Consider the following 20,295-nt stretch of genomic DNA (forward strand, 5'->3'; position numbering starts at 1 on the left):
TAAGACGTTCACTAAGACTTTCACTAAGACATTCACTAAGGCATTCACTAAGGCATTCTCTAAGACATTCACCAAGGACCCATGAGTGCTGGGTACATCAGACGCCAGGTGCAGCCAGCTTGACCTCACATGCAGGCCATGGGGAAAGGTGCTCTTGAGCTCAGAGCTATAGGAAGAAGATGGCACCCTCAGAGAGCATCTGAGCGCCCTTAGAGGCAAGGTGCTGGACTTGTTTCCTGTCGTGTTCCAGTGAGTGACCTTCAGCCAGTCACATAAACTCTCTGCCCCAAGGTCTGTGAAACAAAGCGTTGCTGCCCCGTCAGGGTAAAGTCAAGGCTCACTGCACTCCCAGGGAAGCCCGAAGCCCTGTGTGGCACCACGCCCAGTGCCAAGGGCTCAGGCGTCATATCAGCGTGTGTGGATCTGCAACAGGAAAGGGGTGCAGGCACAGGGGTGGTGGAGAGACTAGTGAGACTGCCCTGCCATGCTCCTCCTCGGAGACAGGTCAGGAAGCACGTGCCACGGGGCTGATCCCAGAGTCCCCTAGCAGGGCTGTCTGAGGGGAGCACAGTGGGCCACCAGGAGAGTGCCCGCGATTTCCAGGTGTCCAGGTGGCACATCGACAGCAGTGAAGGGAAATGTGCAGATGGAGCTGAATTCTGTCTGACCCAGCAGAGCCGAGATACCACCATTTCAACAGAAGTGTGCTAGCTGGTGTGTGTGACAATGTGACCATCTGTATCCTGTTTTGTAGAGGAAGCTTTCCTTTTCTTTCTTCCTTTTTTTTTGGTACCAGGGATTGAACCCAGAGTCACTCAACCACTGAGCCACATCCTCAGCCATTTTTATTTTTTATTTTGAGACAGGGTCTTGCTGAGTAACTTAGGACCCCTCTAAGTTGTTGAGGCTGGCCTCAACTTGCAATCCTCCTGTCTCAGCCTCCTGAGCGTCTAGGATTATAGGCGTGCACCACTCAGCCTGGCTGGGCGTGTGACCTCTGGGCACACTTCTGGGCATTCCTGTGCTCCACGAACATGGTAAAATGGCCCAGTTGGGTGGGTTAAAACCTGGAGTCAGCTCTTTTTCTAAAAGTATTTGCATGGCCCCCCTAAATTGTGTGGATGCTTTTCCTTCATATTAAAAAAAAAAAAAAAAAAAAAACTTTAACTAATCCTTCCAAAGTACAGCTTAATTTTCCCAAAGTTCAGCTCACCGTTCCTAGAGAGAGTAGTGAATGTGTGCAGAGATGTTTTCTACCTCAGCGACCTACGTATCCACCTCCTCCCTGCTCAGTCTGCCTCTGGAATGACCCCAAAGCCCATGTGGAAGAGACTGGGTCCTAGGGGGCACTTGGTGGTGGCATAACTATTAAGGGGCAGGGCCTGGCCGGAGGTCTTCCTGTCATGGGTAGTGTGCCCTCGAAAGGACCGCAGCCCCCTCTTCCCCTCTTCTCTTTCTGTGTCTGAGCCATGAGATGAATGACTTTGCTCTACCACTTGTACCTGACTCTATGTTCTGTCCAAGAGGTCCAAAGCAACAGGGCCAATTGGTCGGGGGCTGAAACCTCCCCAACTGTGAGGCAAAATAAACCTTTTTGCTTTATAAGTTGACTTGTCTTAGGCACCTGTTACAGTCGCAGGAAGCTGACTGACACACCCCCTCCTTCATATTTCCCGACTCGAGTCTCAGTCAAAGCAGGCGGTTGAGGGAACAGTGACGGCTCCCACCTCCTGCTGCTGTCATGTGTCTCTCAGCTCTTCTGCTTCAGAGTGGAGTGGGGGAAGAGGACAGCCCCGGGCCTCCCTCAGCAATGGGGAACAGTGGGTAAGTACTTCAGTGTCTTAGTGGATCTTTTCACCGCTGTGATCAAAAGACCTGACAAGAACAACTCAGAGGAAGAAAAGTGTATTTTGGCTCATGGTTTCAGAAGTTTAGTCCATGGTGGGCCAATCCACTGCTCTGGGCCCCATGAGGCATAACATCATGGTGGAAAGACATGGTGGAGGGAAGCAGCTCCCTTCTGATGGCCAGGGAGCAGAGATGGAAGGGCAGCGGGGTAGGAAAGAGGCTCCCTTCCAGGGCTCCTCCCAGTGGCCACCTCCTCCGCCATGCCCCACCTGCCTAGCTACCCTAGTCGGACCAGAAGAGCGCGGTGCAGCCTCCTGCCTCTGAACACTCCTGCTCCATCAGGAGCTTTGGGGACAGCTCGCATGCAAGCCACAGCCCCCGCCTCCGGGCGCCCGGGTCCCGGGGGAGAGGAGGCCGGCCACGCTGAGCTGCCGTCTCTCCGGGCTCCCCTTCCTGGGCTCTCCTTCCTGGGCTCCCTCTCCCCAGCCCTCCCTCCTCTTCCAGGGGCTGGCCTCCCAGGCTGGCCTCCTGCACCAAGATGTCCTTGGGGCTCTGCTTCCTGAGCCAGTTTTTAAGAAACACCAAACCAGTAACGGGAATGATGCCACAGAGCCCAGAAAGCTCTAGAAGAGGAGCGAGCCCCGCGGCCTCCGGAACACTCACCCCTTGTCCAGCTACTTGTCTGGAAGGACAGAGGACCTGGAGCAATGGTCACACATGCTGTTCTGTCAAAGTGTAGGAAAGAGGGTGCAGGCAGGCTTTCTGAGAAGTCAGCACTTACGCTGGACTCGCTCAGACTTGATTTGAAGAGCACCCACCTGCTGAGTCCCCCAAAGAGGCCGCAGCAGAAGCTGATCCTCACAAACCTCAGGGCCCGGGACCCCGAGACGGAATCTGCTCCCCTGAGCGTGTCCGCGGGCGCGGGTTTCACGTGCTGAGGAATTGCTGTAAACGCGTCTCTGGTGCTTCTGTGCTCACAATCGATGGCCTTCTTCTCCCAGCAATCCCGTGAGTTTTGCCTCCTACTTTTTATTCGCACTGCCTGCTAATTCTTCAAACACCGTAGTAAATTATGGTTCTCTGGTTCCTGCTTCGGGATCGTTTAGCTGATTTAACGAGCTCTGTCTAATTACTGCGTTTCACCTGTCATATTTGAGTGTAGCCGTGTTGTGTCTGAAAGCACTGGTAGTAGTTCAAAGAGAAAGCAGTGAGGACGGCAAGGCAGCCCAGCACGCGTGCCTGGCACAGAGAGACTCCTATGAAGGACGGAGAGGGAGGCGTCTGCGTCTTCACTAAGCCACTCGCTCATAACGCATCACACGTTGACACTTGCGTGTCCTGGGCACCGTGGAACAGCAGAACGGCTTCCTGCCGGCTCCTCCCAGCATCCCTCTGTGGGGGCAGAAAACACAGCCAGCCTGAGCACAGCTGCCCTCCCTACCCACGGGGTTGGTTCCAGGATCGCCGGGACGCCACAGCCCACGTGTAAAGCCATGCAGTGTTTGCTCGTGATCTCAGCACGTCCTTCCACGCCTGAGTTTGTTTATCGAGAACTTCAAGACCGGGCTCACTATGCGGCCCAGGCTGGCCTTGAGCCGCAGGCTCCAGCGATCCTCCGCCCTCAGGGTGCCCAGTAGTTGGACTGTGCGCGCACGCCACCACCCTGGGCCCCCTCCTCCTGGGCTCTAGGACACCGTAGGTTACAGGACTTGACACGATGTCAATGCTGCGGCAGTCATTGCCTGTCATTCTGTCTAGGAAACAAGGCCAAGACGAGAAGCCCACCAGGCTTAGACCAGGTGCGACACTGCAGTTGACCGAATGCTCAGAGAGACCACTGCACACAGAACCCTGGCTTCACCAGTTCCTAGCCCAGGACCGTGAGCCCGCCAATTGACGGATATGGGCCTCAGCTTCTCCATCTATAAAAGGGGGCCTCAAGCAGCGTCTCCCTCCACGAGATCCTCTGGGACTGAGTGAGCATCATTGGGGTGTAGAAGATGCACGAGAGGCCCTGGGGACTGTGCCGTGCCAGCACTGCTTTGTCCTGGTTCACAGCCAGCTGCGGCAGTCGCAGCTCTCTACCACTGTCTGCTCGACCATCCCACCCTCGGCTGCTTGCCCTTGCTTACTGCTGGCCTCCCTCTCCAGTTACAGGGCCCGTGAAGACAGGGTCTGCGGGGAGCCCGCACTGCATGTGGCTACAGTCACGGCAGCGCGAGCCCTCCGTGAAGGAGCAGATGGACTCAAAGGCGAGGTTCGCTCAGGACGCGTGCCCGACTCACCCTCAGAATCTTCTGGAAAGCCTTTCGACAGATTTCCTCCAGGCCAGCAGTTGGCACTTTTCTAGGAAGGGCGATACTAAATATTTCAGGCTTTGCGGCCTTGGTCTCTGTAGTGATTACTCAGGCTCGAAGCTCCCATGGTGCCGCCAGAGCAGCCACAGACGTGGATGGACAGGTGCAGCTGGACTTGGCCCCCTGCTGTCCTTCCCTGGGTCGCTGGTGGCCTCCCAGCCTGAGACCGGTTGTCTGCACACTTATAAAGCCTGCTCCACCTGACCTGAGCAGGTCAGAGGACGCACAGGTGCCTTCCAGCTCCACGCGGAGCCGAGATTCCGCAGTTCTTATTTTTCACAGACGAAAACGACTACGCTCACTCGACACCATCTAGACAGCAGTTTTGATGTTCTTTCCAGTGCAATGCATTTGGGTGTCAGCTTTCTACCCCTGAAGTTCTTATTCTCTTAACAATTCACTTCTCTCCTCTACCAGAATTTTGAATAGCTCCTTCAATGGTGTTGAAATCTAAAGCATTTCTCTGTGTGTGATCTCCTGTCAGTTCGTGACGATTTCATTGCTGTGTTGCAAGTTATTAACTTAGCGTTGCCTTTTGCACGTGCGAGCAGCACAGTTCACGCTCACCCCCACTCGGACAAGAGAATCCACAACAATGTGAACGGTGAGACAGTGAGGGAGGGATGCTGCGGAGCCATTTCCCTTCCTTAGGGAACTCTGGTTCTCCTGAAGATAGCGATTGCTGAGTGACAATACCCTCCGATGCTCCAGAGTAACCCCGAGTGCTGCAGAGCCCTGGTGTGCATAGGACTGTCGGCAGACAGCTGCGGGGAGTGGGGTGCAGGCAGCTTGAGCCACTCGTGCAAAGCTGGGCATCGGGCGCGTGGTGGAGAGCAGACCTCGATGTCTGCAGCCCTGCTATGCAGTTTCTCCTGAAGCACAGCACAGGCCTCCCGTGCACTCATCTGGGTCAGCCGTGCACAGCTCAGAGACAGGGCACGGTCTTGCTTTCTGTCCCAAGAGGCCCTCAATATGGCTTTCCAGGTTCCCGAGGCCATGTAGCCAGGTCACTATGGCCTCTGATCAGCCAGCCTGTGAGGCACTGTGGCAGGAGATTCCTCCAGCCCCGGAGGGGATGGCAGCAGACTTCTACTCCTCTTTCCCCAGGACTCTGTAGAGACATGGCAATTGCACATCACTCCTCCCAAGACATCTGGAAGGAGACAGCACCCTGGAAAGTTTCCCTGGGCCCTTCCCAGTAAGCTGCCATCTGGGATGAGCCCAGGCTGGTAAAACCTGGGAGAGGAGTGCTTCATTTTTCTTTTCTATAAAACAGGAAACGGGGGCTAAAGATTACCACCATGTAATGACTCAGGAGGCAGCAGACGGCAGATGTTCTGAATGCAGAGACACCTTTCTTACAGAACCGTTCTTGCTTATACAGGAAGAGGGAACGTACAACAGGGCTATTTTGAACCCTAATGAATTAACAGGTCGGTGAACTAATCACTAATCATCCATCATAAAGGGATCGCCCGATGCAAGGGGGGTCCCCAGGGAACAACACAGCATCCGGAAAGTAGTCCTGAAAAGACAGAATTGAACCTGACCCTGACCAAACCCGGATCTGATCACCAATGATGGGCAGAGCAGCAAGAGATGAACATGGTAAAACCACACGGGGTCAGCAGAACCCAAGATGCTGGAAAATCCTATGAGCAGATGACCAGCTTCTTCAACATCTACCTTATAAAGGGAGAAACCAAAGAGATGGCAACGTGCAGATGGAGAGAGACTCAGGACATGTCCACCAACCCCAGGAAGGGGAGTTGCTGAGGTCTAACACTGAGGGGTCATTCTGCGGTCTTTCAGGGAGTGAGATGGTCTTTGCAGAAATCCAGGCCCCATCTTTTGGAGATGCACTCTGGAGTATTTATATGATATGATGATATGATACTGGAGAGCCGAATAGCTGGGCCAGAGCCACGGCTCTGTGCAGCCATCGAGAAGTGGAGCCGAACCTGGCTCTGCAATTGGGAAGGTCACTCTGGGTCTCTGAGCTCAGCTTTTCCGTGCTCTGGAACGAAGCCAAGACTACCTGGGGCCCTTGCTGGTTATTAGAAGAACCAGCACCTGATTGACGAGTGGCCTGATTTGAACCCAAATCCCTCTAACTCTGACATTCAGACCACTACCCTGTGCAGTCCAACAGTGAGGTCCCACCATTTGTCACTGGGCTATGGAGAGGGACATGAGTCATTCGCGCAGGGTCACAGTAAGCTTGTCACTCAAAACCAAGCTACCCAGGTCTCAGTTCTAGCTTTTCCACGGCCAGTCATGTGACAGTGGGCAAATCACTTGCCCTCAACAAGCCTGAATTTTTCATCTGTAAAATGGGTTGATGGAAGAACGTGCCTCGGGTTTTTAGGAGGAAGGAACGAGGTGGCCACAACCATGGTCCCGGCCCCTCTCCATCCCAGTGTCCTTCTGCAGCTGGAGAGGTGGAACATCCTCTCCTGACCCCAGCTGCCTTGGGTATGGGGACGGAACTGTGCCAGGTAAGTGGAATCCAGAGTGACAGCTCTCTTTCCACATCCTGGGAGGGTCAGCTGGAGCTGAGGCCCCTAGACAGCAAGAGCCCCACAACGTGGAGAAGAGCCGCTCCCCGGCCATCTACCTGCAGGTTCAGGCCCACCCGCAGATAAATGTGGCCACTGGCTCGGCCGCCCTGCCTGGAGCAATAGTTTGGCAAAGAGCCAATGCTCAGTAAAAACATTCCAACATGAAAACAGACCAAAGTCTGACATTCGTTGCTTCTTCTGTGGCTTTGCTTGAGTAACTTATTTTCTACTTAGAATTTTAAGGATCACAGATAATTTCAACCATCTGCAAGTTCCAGTCCATGGACTTTGTGCACACCCAGCTTCTTCCCCTTTCCTGCCTCGTTCTGAGGCAAAGCCACCTTACATACCTCTTCCCGCACGACTCGTTCAGATCCCCTACAAAGCGCAGGATGCCGTGGCGGCCTATCCACCACCCACTTCCTTGTCCTCCATCCAGGGCCGCTCCCTTCCTAGCCCCTTCCCCAGGCAGCCAGATACGCGGACCCCACTGCATCCCCAGAGGTGGGCCTGTCTGATCTGGGGGCAATTTCATCCCTGTGTCAGGAGCAGGATCAGGAAGGGGGACACTTCTGGGAAGACATGTGGGGGGACACGTGGAAGACAGGGAGACACGGCCAGGGAAGGGGGATGCGTCTCAGTAGTTTTCTGCTCTCCCAAGAGGCAGCCAGAGACACTCTGGCCCCTGTGTTTTCTGGGAATGTCATTCTTTCTGGATATGATGCTCAGGACTAGAGCAGTTGAATTTGCTCCTGAGACAGCGGCTGAGCTAGTAGTGAGGATGGCGGAAAAGGGGGAGGAAGCTGAGACCCGGATGAGAACATTGAGCCTCTGAGTCCAGGAGGCCAGAGGCCCGCCCTGCCTCAAGGTCTGCTTTGTGGTGTGAGCCAGCTGGAGCCTGGGCATCTGAACTCGCTGCTGATCCATCCCACTGTGCCCTCAACACAGACCATGAGCTCAGAGTCAGTCTGGAAGGATGCAGGAGACTCCAAAATGGCTCAGACCAGACAGGAGCAACTTCCTCCTCCTGCAAGCCTAGTGGCCCTGGGCAGGCCAGGACCTTCCACCAGCCTCAGCACCCCAACCTCTGCATCTTCAGTGTGCAGCCTCCCTCTGCCCATCTGAGACAGCTGTCCTGGCTCCTACCAACACAGACACACTCAGCCACCAGCCCCTTAACGGGCAGAATCTGGAGAGACATGGCAAGCATCTCGCCTCATTGGTCAGAATTGGTCACATGATATCAGCTTCTGCAAGGGCAGCTGGAAAGTGTGGCGTTATTCTGGAGGATGCACACTAGTTCTGTGACAGCCGGGAAAAGGGGGAAATTTGGGGACCTAGCTAGCAGTATAGCTACAGGAGAGGCAGGTTTAATGGATCCTTTTCATCAAAGCGATTTCGGATGTAAAGGAAATGATTGTGAGCGTCCACCAAGTGATTCAGCAGAACCCATTTAGAAATACAACGTCCTGCTCAGCTCTCCTTTTAAGACGGATCCCAGAAGGATCCCCAAGATTATCAATGCCTCCTTAGCCTCGTGTGTGGTGAATGAACAATGGAAATTGACCCATTTCCCTCCATTAAACGGCACGAGGGGGGTTTAATTATATTCTGCTTGATAATCACCAGGATTCCACAGCAAGCTCCTATTTCACAAGATTATTATTATTAATCAGAGTAATTCCACTTATGGGAAAATAAAGACAGACAGATAGAGAAAAGTGATAGAGCTGGCAAGAAGCTCAGCTGGGGAGCCGGCCGACATGGCAGTAGAAAAGAGGCTTACGCAGCTAAGGCATGAGCGCCACTTTGATTTAGCAGCAGCAGGTTTTAAACGATGCATGAGAAGCCACCAAAGCGAATCCTTTCTCCACAGTCCCCTCAGGGTCAAGTACCGTGTTTCAATTATAATTTCACCAAATTGCTGGGTTGCAGCAAATGCTTCACATTAATAGCAGCACAGCACAGTTCTCCGTGGGATGGAATCTGAAAATCTAGTTCAGAGGCTTGTTGAAATACACCCCAAGATACCCAGCTGCAAAACACATTAAAGACTCCGAGATGATGGGAATATTTCTGATCGGTATTCCCCAAAGAGGCTACTTTTACAGAAAACAAGTTTATTATTTATAGTAGCAAATAAGATTTCTCAGAGCAGCCGAGGAGGCTTCTTGCCATTATATCAAGAAGGCTCCATTGCACGGCCCATTATGAAAATCATATTTACTTTAACAGGGGAAGCTAGTGTGTGGCCAAGAGGCAGATTTCTTCCTAGAGTGTGCTCTTGGTGAGCTTGCAAGGAGATACTAAAATATGTGGCTTGGTTTTTCATTTCAAACGGTGCTATTCCTTGGAAAAAGATTTTTTATAGAAAGACACCATTTTCCAAGTTCTGCTTCAAATGACTGGTCCAGTTTTAAGAGGGCGCCTCGCAGGCTGGCCGTGAGTCACAAGGGCATGTGATGGTCACACCAGAGGAAGAGTAGCAAAGGCTGTGTTACTGAGGGCACGTGAGCATTTACGTGCCTAGAGAGAAACTTTGGGCTGGGGAATGATACTTTCTGCTAATCCCTAATTCCCTACGCATGCATTATTCTAAAGAGATAAGAGCGATGTGGGAGCTGACTTCCTCCCAGCCCTGACCTGACTGACCCCACTCCTTTTCATTCAAGGAGAAGAGAAAGGACCTCCCCAGAGGGAGGAAGGCTGAAGGAGGACCCTGAGCCAGCCCCTCTGGGATGAGAGGGTTGGACCGAGGGCTCTCCTGTCTCTCCACACTGCACACCCATGGCCAGTAGGCACAGCCTCCCCCGTCCCTGGGCCTGACGGGCTGGGGCGAGCTGCAATCTGCCTCTCGCTGGTGGCCGAGTGTCCACTCCACCAAGTCAACATGTCCCTGGTTTGGGTACAAAATGCACTTCCAGAGTTGGACCACAAGGAAGGCCTGAGCTCCAGGCTCATCAGAATCCCATGGCTGGGCTCCAGTGGCAATGCAGCTCCTGTCCGGATCCCGCCTGCTCCTCTGGGACTCAAGGAGAAGGTCGCCAACCTCGGCCCCACACCTGCCAGGCCTCGGCCCAGCCCTGCCTCTGGCCCACTGGCCTCTCCTGCCACACCCCTCTTCTGCCCTGGCCATCGAAGCCTGGATGCTTCCCCAGCGTCCTGGGCCTTTGTGTCTGCTGAATATTCAGAGGATGGCTTACGATCCGACTCCACAGGCAGAATGGTCTTTAATAATGAATTTAATACAAGTAGCATAATTTATGAAGATATGTCAGCACTAAATGTGACAAGGAAATTTAGGTTATAAACAAGTTAGCCTTAAGCAAGGGGTCTGACGGAGCGAGCACACGCCAGGTTTAGTCATCAGGGAGAAGGGCCTTCAAACTCTGCAGCAGAGCACGGCCCCCCACTGCCAGCCCTGCCAAGGGCCACCTCAAGCCCCAGCACCCGGCCTTCTCCCACCCTGCCTGTAACTTGGCTCCTCACTGCTGCTGCTTTCCCACCCTGAAGGGAAAATCAGAGACCCACTCTGTCACCTAAGCCCGCTCTAAGATGCATGTGCCCAAAACACTGCAGCCCACCCATCATTGCATGGGGTCTCAAGGGCTCACGCTCCACCGCGCTTTCTTGTCCCACTGAGATCTGGGAGAGGGATTCCTGAGTCCATGTGACAGAAACTGTTCCCGCAGGTTGAAGTTGACAAGAAAGGAAGGAAGAGCCAGCATAGTGGCCCACACCTGTCACCCCAGCGACTGGGGAGGCTGAGGCAGGAGGATCCCAAGTGCAAAGTCAGCCTCAGCAACTTAGTGAGACCCTGTCTCAAAAATAAAAATAAAAAAGGTCTGGGGAATATCATGCTAAGGAAAATAAGCCAATCCCAAAAAACCGAAGGCGCACGTTTTCTCAGATTTGGGGCTGCTCATTCACAATGTGGCAGGTGGGGTGGATAGGGAAGAACAGAGCTGCTTTAGGTAGAGTAGAGCGAGGGAGGGGAAGGGGTGTGGGGTAGGAAGGACAGTAGAGTGGAACAGACATCATGACCTCACGTGCATGTGACTGCATGACCCATGTGATCCTGCAATGTGTACCATCAGAAAAGTGAGAGATGACCCTCCATTTATGGATCAAAATGTATAAATGCATTCTACTGCTATGTACAAATAATTAGAACTATAAAAAATGAATCTAAAAAGGGCTGGAGATGTAGCTTAGTGGTACAGGGCCCCTGGGTTCAATCTCTAGTAGCAAAAATGGAAGGAAGGAAGGAAGGGAGGAAGGGAGGAAGGGAGGAAGGAAGGAAACCTAATTTATCGGGAAGACTGCAGGTACCTCCCCAGGTGAAGCCAGAGTGAGGCGACACCCTCCGGGGTGGGCAGGAGGGGTGGCCCCCAGACTTGCGGGCCGAGTGTGCATGGTGATTCCAGAAGCCACGCCGAGGACCCCGAGTCCAGGTCCTGAGTCCCTGTGACCCAATTCCTGCAGTGCGTGTCACTGTAAGTGTGCGTCCTGGGGAAGGGACAGCTCTGTGGCGGACACTGACGTCCCCAGCCCAGAGGAGGGAGGCGGGAAGCGCCAGGGTCGGGGCACTTCATCAGTGCACCTTTGTCCCCAAAGCCACGAGTTTGAAGGCTGCATTCTTTACGACAACAGGCACGTCCAACACCACGTCACCAGTCGCCCAGGAAGACCCACACAAGGCCACAGCCATCGACCGAGCGCCGCTGCAGATCCCACGTGCCGCCCCCGCTCAGGCACGGCACGCACAGCCACGAGGTGGACTGGGCTCTGGCCTTCGCAGAGGAACAGAGGGAGGAGCGGAGGCAGCAGAGGCCGGGACGGAGCAGCAGGTGGCCCCGGGGTCCAGAGGCTTGCAGACCTTCCCTCCTGAACCTGAGCCCGCTTCTCTCAGCCTCAGTTTGCTCCCGTGGGAGGCAGGGGGACGGGAGGGAGGCCTGGCGTTTCAAACGCACGCTAAGGAGCACGGGGCGGGCGTCCCTGTGGGCCTCATCAGTGGATCAGGAGCGGCGGGGCAGGCATCCTGGGCCACGCTGGGGACGGCCGAGTGAGTCTACCTGCACATAAGGACCAAAACCACTCCTCAGGTTCTGTCCTGTGAGGACACCTGACGGCGAGGCAGGGAGGGGGAAGACCCGGAGGGCGAGGAGACAGAGGAGAGAGGCCGCGCTCTGCGACGTCTGCCTCGGAGAGCAAGCCACCTGCGGGCGCTGCACACAGGGAGGTCACGGAGCCGTCCCACGGGCGACCACCGGCGACCAGGAGGATCAAAGCCGGCGCCCACGTCTCCTGAAATCTACTGGGGGCGGGAGGCGTATCCCTGCACGGGGGCACCAAGGCGAGGGGCTCGGCCACTGCCCCAGACGACCTCGGGCGCTCCCCAGAGGCCCCAGACCTCCTAAACCACTGAGGCTAGAACTCAGGGCTTTGGTTCCTTTGACCCCCGTACTAGCCCTCGAGGACCTGGCGCCATGTTGTGTGTTTAGCATCCAAGTCCAGCCCTGCCCTCTGGGCCACAGAGAGGGCGCGGGCTTGGGTGGCAGGTGCTGTGACAGCATCCGCCGTGTTGATGTTGGTCAGTGGGGGCAGGAATCCTGGGCGTCCCTTCACAGAAACGTCTGGTGAATAAGAGACGGCAGAGTGGAGGAAAGCCACCCAGAGTCCGCCCAACAGAGCAGAGACCAGGAGGGACAGCGGCCCCAGGCAGGGCCGCGTGAGCGGCCGGGCCGGAGGAGACCCAGGTCCCTCCAGCGAGTGCTGCAGCTGGCCGTGACGCTGGGGACACCTGTGGTGAGATGAGTAGGAATCATCCCCAGAGACCGTGGGGACAGCACGGGAGAACGCACCCAGGTGTCAGGTTCCACTGATGGGGACTTTAAAACTGACCACAGAAGGGCCCTGCGAAACCCGGGGCCCTGCGCAGCCTCCCGGCTTCAGGCTGGGGGGCGTCCTGAGCAGGAGGCACAGGAAACCTGGAAACTTCTGGTGGGGAAAGAACGCCGGTCCTTTGCCAACACCTAAAAATAAACACGGCCAGTGTGACCGACGGCAGACCCAGGAGTTATTTTTAAAATCCGCAGGAATAAGATGGAAGGCTTAATTTCCATTCTGATGACCTTATCCAAAGCCCTGAATCATTTTATTTGAAAGAAAATGCCGTTTAAAAATAAAAGCAGTCTCATCCAACTCCTGAATCAGGAGACCAGACGCTCTGCGGTTCCCCTACAGATCTGGACCTCTTGGAATGAGAGCCACCTTGGCTCTCGTCTCCCTTTATGCAAAACTCACGCAGCCCCGTGGTCACCTGCGGCTGGTTCTCTCGACTCGGGGTTTATTTGAATTTCCTTCTTATTGCCTTACAGAACAGGGCTTTCAAATATATCATCTCAGAACTTTTGGAGCGAGGGTTGGGAAGTGAAAATCATCTCCGTGCATTTGTGTCTCTCCTGAGAGACGCAGGACCCTCTGGGAGGCACCGCAGAAGGAGCGTCTGCGTGTCGCTGGGGACTGAAGGCACACACCCAGGAGCGGGGCAGTGGGAAGTGTCCCGTAAGGTCCAGGAGGACCAAGAAGGGGGGAAACCTGAACAGGGCGGCTGCAGGGCAGTCAGAGTCCCACGGGCTGGTGGGACACAGCGAGGGGCGCCCTGCTGGCTGAGGGGGCCGGTCATCAGCCCCTTGCCGGTCGTTGCCAGGTGGCATAATGGTCCTGCTGCCAGGCTTTGTGGGCTGGCTGGAAGTCTGCATTTTATTGCTCTCAATGTCAAAACTCGGTGCCCAACCCTGGGAAAGCCATTTTCCAAAATGACTTTTTAAACAACGTGGACGAAGCCTCTCTGCAAGCTGGATTCAGCCCTGGGTGGCCGGGTGGCCGTCTCTGCCGCGTGACTAAGCCGTAAGCCTGGGGCTTGAACCTGCGACCTCACCTGGAATGACCACTGGCAGGTGGCCGTGCACGGAGGCTTAAGGCAGGAGAGCGCTGCGGGGCTGCCGAAGAGAAAGGAGAGCGGGAGGCAGACTCACTGTGGGGCAGGCGAGGGGCAGAGCCTCCCGGGGCGACTCAGGAGCCCTGGACAGTGGGGTTTGGCTGGAGAAGTCAGCGGAGAAAGTGGGACCTGAGGCCTGAAGAGCAGGAGAAGGTCACTACGGCCGATCTCGACTGTGGAGCCGAGACACTCGCGTTCGCTCATAGGCAGTGACGACTGGGAGGCCCGGCACTGAAGCGCCGGAAGGACTTCCCGAGAAAACTGATCCAGCCCGACTGGGGGAGAAAGGGACAGAGGGGAAGAGGCCCGGAGATGGCTGCACTATTTCACAGAACTGGTCAGAGGGACAAGGACTGCAAGGGCAGGGAGAGCGACAAGACCAGAGCAGTGGTAAGTCCTCAGGTGCTGCACCCAGAGAGCCCTCTCCAGAGCTGACCGAGGCAGTCCATGCCCTCCAACCTCCAAATCCGCGAGCTAAGCAAACATCTTTCCTTTATAAAGTTAGCCTGCCTCAGGTATTCCGTCACAGTAATGAGGATGGACTCACGCAGAGACTTCCAGGACACTGAGGCGGTTTGGAGTCCTGTCCACATAAGGACAGTCCACGAAGAAACATCCCAAAGGCTGTTTGGGAGGGAAGGAGCGTGAACCTCGGGGATCAAATGCCCAACATCTGTGCTTCCTGTAGCTTCCTCCACAACCCTTGCGAGGCTGAGAGATGGTTACTTTGGATCCATGTGATTAAGTGAGCTCAAAGGAAAACGCCTCGCATTCTGCTCACACTGTTCTGCGGGCCACTGATTTAAAGGTCCCCGTTGTATGGTAACTAAAAATCTCATCGCTTTGACCCAGGTTATGTTTTAATAGTAAAAAAAAGTGAGAAAACTGTTTGGGGCAGACAGTGCCCAGTGGAACACTGTGGAGACAAGTCCTCTGACGGGTCTGAGACTAGCTGGTGGCTCATTCCTGTCCCGGGGAGCAGAAGGCAGCGCCTCTGCCCACAAATCCATCTCAGAGAAACAGAGGCCTTTCCCTCCAGGATGCCTCTCAGACGCCAGCCCCTCTCTGCACACAGAACCTCCAGGGCTGCGCTCCACGTCAGAGAGATGCCGGTCAGAGCCCCCCGGAGCCCAGGGAAGGCCGGCGTTCAAGCCTTCAGGGAAGGCTGCATCTCCACAAAGGGGCCAACAGCGCGCGATAGGGAAAGAGCAGTCTTCAACAGACTGAGGTGCGACAACTAGAAAACCGAGTGAGAACTTAAGTCGGATCCTCACCTCGCACCACGCACACGAAGCAGACCGCAGATGAACTGCAGGAGCTTAGCAGGCAAAACTGTGAGAAGAGGGCACAGAAGCAAGTTTCCGTGACCCTGGGCTGGGCAACAATTCCTTGAATTTGACACCTGAGACAAGCACCAAGAGAAAAGACCGGTAAGTCAGACTTAATGGAAAATTCTACACACCGTGTGCTTCCGAGGACACCATCAAGAACGGGAAAAGACACCGACTGGGAGAGAAGTCTCACGCCCTGTCTCCACCGAGGAACCCACATCCAGAATGGGGACAGGACTCCATGACTTCATAGAAAAGAAAGACCTCGGTTAAAGATGGCTCAGCATCGCCAGTCACCAGAGAAGGCACGGAAACCCACGCGGTGCCACCCGGACCCACCAGGGTGACGAAGACGGCAGCGGATACCCCAGCAGGTGTGTCGGCGGGAGCCCAGAGCCTCGCGCTCTCCAGACAGCAGTTTGGTGCTTCCTCAAACACTCACCGTAGAGTTTGCCCGCGACCCAGAAGCTCCACCGGTAGATATCCACCGAGGAGATGGGGGACCTACGTCCACTCAAAGACTTGCCCCAAAACGCTCCCGGAACCACTGTTCACAAAAGCCCCAAAACTAAAGCAGCCCAAATGCCCAACTGACAGGAGGAAAAGTAAGATGTGACACACCCAGACTCACAGAGGTGGGGAACATTACCTGGCCAGGAAAAGGAAGGAGGGGCTGAGAGAGGGCGAGAAGAGCCTCAGGGTCATGTTCAGCCAGCGGAAAGACCCCCACGTTGTTTAAAGTCTGCACATGAAAAGCACAGAAAGGCCATTCCCAGAGAGCCCCTGAGTGCTTGCCAAGGACGGTGACCGCCAAGGGGTGGCTTGGCAGTGACCGCCAGGCCCAGGGGTGGTTTCTTTGGGGATGATGGAAACATTCTGAACTGAGTGGGTCAAGCTCCTCAGCTGGGAGGGATCCCTGCAGACCAAATTCGTATTTTAACTGTTCGTTGTTGAAACAGCACAGCCTCTATTTTGTCCGTGGTTCACACGTCCCAGTCATTGGCTGAAAAATGAACAAACAAAAACTAGGAATCTCTCTTTGCAAGCTCCAGCACTTCCCTGGAAGTGTGACCGGCTGCTAGCCTAGGGTCTGCGGACGTCAGAGAGAAAGCAGCGGCTGCTGCTCCTGGAATTTCAGCCCGGGATGGCCAGCAACACCGTGTGCCTGACTGTGAACGGATTAGTGCGCGGTCCAGGGCACGACCTGCCAACCAGAAGTGCCGTTTCAATCCTGAAATCAGTTCCCTGGAGGGGAAAGGGGCTTTTGGTGCTCAGCTGCTACCATCGGCCGGCTGGCGTCCACTTGGGAAGCTGGGCAGCCCGCTGCCCCACCTTATCTGCCTCCCTCAGCACATGGCCCCCCTGGCTCCATGGCTCCGCGGAGGACACCTTGCAGCCACTCCTTGGGGTCCAGCACTCTCAGGGCCTCTGCAGTGACCCCAGCGTACGGATGTGTGTGACCAAGACACCATGTCCTAGTGGAGCAAACGCAGGCAGAGCACAAGGGTGAGACAGGAGCCCCAGGACCACGTGGTAGATTCACGTGGCACGGTCAGCTGGGACCTGTCGCCTTCCGGACCGCGCACATCAGAACAATCTCCTGTTGACCAACGTGCTATTTCTGGGAAGATGGTTTCTGATATAACTATCTCAGGACGAATTCACCAATCGAATACATCTGAGAAACGAACCATGCAGCTGAGACCACGTTCTTAAGTCAGATCATGGCGACGGTCGCCGTATAAAACCACCAAAAACCACTGGGTTGTGCTTGTCACGTGGCTAGCACCCCATCTAAAGACGGGGTGGTGGTGTGCAACCTGCATCTCTGTGACAGTTTAGAAACCCCGTCCACCAGTGGGCGCCACGGCGGGGCAGGCTGGATGCTCTCTGGGCTCCTTCCTTCAGGACCTCACACTGGCTTTTCCTTGGTCAGAAGCACTTGACTCTGCTGGCCACGCCCCGGCTCCCGATCCTTCTGAACAGCTGACGTGCCCCAGTCTCGCCGGGGGCTTGGCCCATTGGCCCTCGCAGAGGGGCCTCCTTCTCCCCAGAGGCTGCTCTCAGGTCTGCCTGGCCACCTCCTGGATGGGGTGCAGCTTAGGGGAGCAGCTGGAGCCGCCCCGTCCACTGCCCGGCCACTCACGGTGTCTGTGTCCAGCATCTGCACTTGGCACTGGCCTTGGTGTTGGCGTCCACGTCACCTCTGCTGTGTCTGCCTGCTCACGACTGTACTGCTGCCCCTCCCAGAGCTCCTGCTTCTGAGGGTGGCCTGTCCCCCCACACCAGGCTCATGAAGAGCTGCTGGTGACCACCCTCTAGGGTCAAGGAAGCTCACAGACCACACAGCCGTCTGTGCCCCGGGAGGGGGAAAGGAGCCACAGCTGAGAAGGAAGTGTAGGCTTCCCCTCCGCAGAGACCCCAGCCACTGTGACACGCTCTCCTCCAGCAACGGCTCAGGAAAGGGAGTCCCCTGCCCCAGGACCCAGCACGGCCCAGTAAAAATCCCTTCAGCAAAACCAGAGTCCCCAGCAAGACCAGCAGAGGAGAGGAAGGCCAGGGACAGAGGCTGGCTGGCACTTGCCTGAAGGAGGATCCAAGGGCCTGTCCCAGAGGAGCTCAGACCAGGTGCTGGGAGACAACAGCATGGCTCCTTCCCCAGGGCAGCTGCAGTTAGCACCCAAAATGAGGATCACCGGGGACAAGGGAGAAGTGAGCTGCTCACACTGCAGCCCAGCGGGTCCTCAGGCTGAGCAGCCTTGTGAGACCAGTCAGGAGGATCAGAGAGGGAGAGAGGGAAGGAGAAAGGCAGGCTGAGAGGGAGACGGAGGGGAGGGGGAGAGGGAGAGAGAGAGAAGGAGAGGGAGATGGGGGAGAGGAAGGAAGGGTGAGAGGGAGACAGAAGGGAAAAGAAGAGAAAGGAAAAGGAGGGAGAGAGAGAAAGAGAAGAGAGGAGAGAAACAGACAGAGAGGAAAGGGGAGAGGAAGAGGTAGATGAAAAGAGAGAAGAGAAAAGAAAGGAAGAGAAGTAAGAAGAGAGGAGAGGAGAGGAGAGAGAGCGAGCCAGCTGGGAGGGAAGAAAGGAAAGAAGGAAGAGAAAAAGGAAGATGAGTCAAATTTTCTGAAAACATCAAGCAAGAGTATGACTGCAGGGCTGGTGGTGTGGCTCAGTGGTTCCTCGGTACCACATATAAATAAATGAAATAAGGGTATTGTGTCCACCTACGACTAAAATTTTTTTTTTCAAAAGAGTATAACCTCACCTGGGTTTTTTTTTTTTTTTTTTTTTCTGGATAAATGAGCTAAAGAGAGAATCAGAAGAAAGGAAAGGACACCTACTTGGAATTAAAGGAACTATGAAAAGCCACCCATTCCAGTTTCCCAGCTTCTCTGCTGCTAAAGGGAAGAAGGAGAGAGCAGTTCTGAGCATGAGCCATCGGACCGGCGTGGGCTCCTCCTGAGCTGGGGCGGTGCAGGGGGTCGATTTACCTGCAGGCCCAAGACACCCCGGACCCCGCTGACCGCACGTCTCCAGGCAGCCGCGCAGGGGCCAAGACGGAGCGCCACCCAGCAGACAGCGCTGCAGACGGCTCGGCAGCCCCAGGCCGAAGACCAGCAGCGGAGTTGGAGACGGCTGAATATTTAGGGCCATCCTCAGGAAGTGCCCTTCTGCTCCAGCACAAGGACACGGGCGGTGACAACACGATCCCTGCCCCTAAGCCCCGCCCCCTCCTCCGCTTGCCCCACACGTCCCCAGGCGCCCTGCCAAGAACCAGCGGGCATGGCTTGCCACAGGCTCCGATCTCACCCCCAATTCCACCTGCTGGCAGGAAGCTGGCCCTGGCCCTCTGCATCCTGACGTCTGGAGGCGGCAGAGCCTGAGACCTGCCCTGCAGCCGCGGCTGGGGCTCCTCTGCTGTGGGCTGGCAGCTGGCGGAAGCTCCCAGGGCCACATCCCCGGGTAAGGGACAGGAGCCTCCCACAGCTCCAGTGCCACTAGCTGCTGAGCGCCAGCCCCTTCACACAAGGTTCCTGAAACTGCCCAGCAGCAGGGAGTCCACGCAGCCTCGGGGGCCAAGCAAAGGGCCACCTGCCCACAGGACTGGGGTGAAACGAAGCCTGTGTTCCTGCGACTCCTTTGGGCAAAGGCCTCTGCATGGGCCTCAAGTTACCCGAACATTTACAATCGACGTAGTGACCTGCTAACAGCCCCTTCACGAGGCGACACCGGGCGGCAGTGACAGTTCTGTACACCCCTGACCGGAAGGCCGGCCACACACTGTACACACCACCCAGCAGGGTCGGGGCCACACGGTACACACCACCCAGCAGGGCCGGGGCCGCACACGGTACACACCACCCAGCAGGGCGGGGGCCGCACACGGTACACACCACCCAGCAGGGCGGGGGCCGCACACGGTACACACCACCCAGCAGGGTCGGGGCCACACGGTACACACCACCCAGCAGGGCGGGGGCCGCACATGGTACACACCACACAGCAGGGTTGGGGCCACACACGGTACACACCACACAGCAGGGTCGGGGCCACACACGGTACACACCACACAGCAGGGTCGGGGCCACAAACGGTACACACCACCCAGCAGGGTCGGGGCCACACGGTACACACCACCCAGCAGGGCGGGGGCCGCACACGGTACACACCACACAGCAGGGTGGGGGCTGGGCGTGAGGGGTCCCCGAAGCCCCCATGTTAACGCGGAGATGTTCAGGGTGGGACTGCTGGACTGTGGGTCCATCCTTGTCTGAATGGACGGGCTGGGTGGTCACTGGTGGGAGTGGCTGGACGCGGCGGGTCCCTGGGGGCCGCCTGGGATGTGCCTCTTCCCTGTGGCCCCTTCCCCTTTCTCTGCTTCCTGAACTGGCCATGACAGCTGTCCTCCTCCAGCCCTTCCGCCCTGTTCTGCCTGGCCTTAACCCAGAGCAGTGGAGTCGTCCACCTTGGACTGAGCCTCTGAAACCAGCAGCCGAAATAAGGCTGTCCCTGCTCTAAGCTGTTCCAGTCAGGTGTTGGCGTCATAGCCACACTAAGTGGACACAAAGGCAGGAATGACCAATGTCGCCAAGATCCCCACGGGAGGATGCTGGCGAATGCCTGCCTGGAACATGGCCAGGGCCCTGCCCATTCAGCCAGCCTCGCTGAGGATGCAGACCCTGAACAGAGGTCCCTG

The sequence above is a fragment of the Sciurus vulgaris genome (assembly GCF_902686455.1).
Source record: "Sciurus vulgaris genome assembly, chromosome: 19".
Taxonomy (NCBI): domain Eukaryota; kingdom Metazoa; phylum Chordata; class Mammalia; order Rodentia; family Sciuridae; genus Sciurus; species Sciurus vulgaris.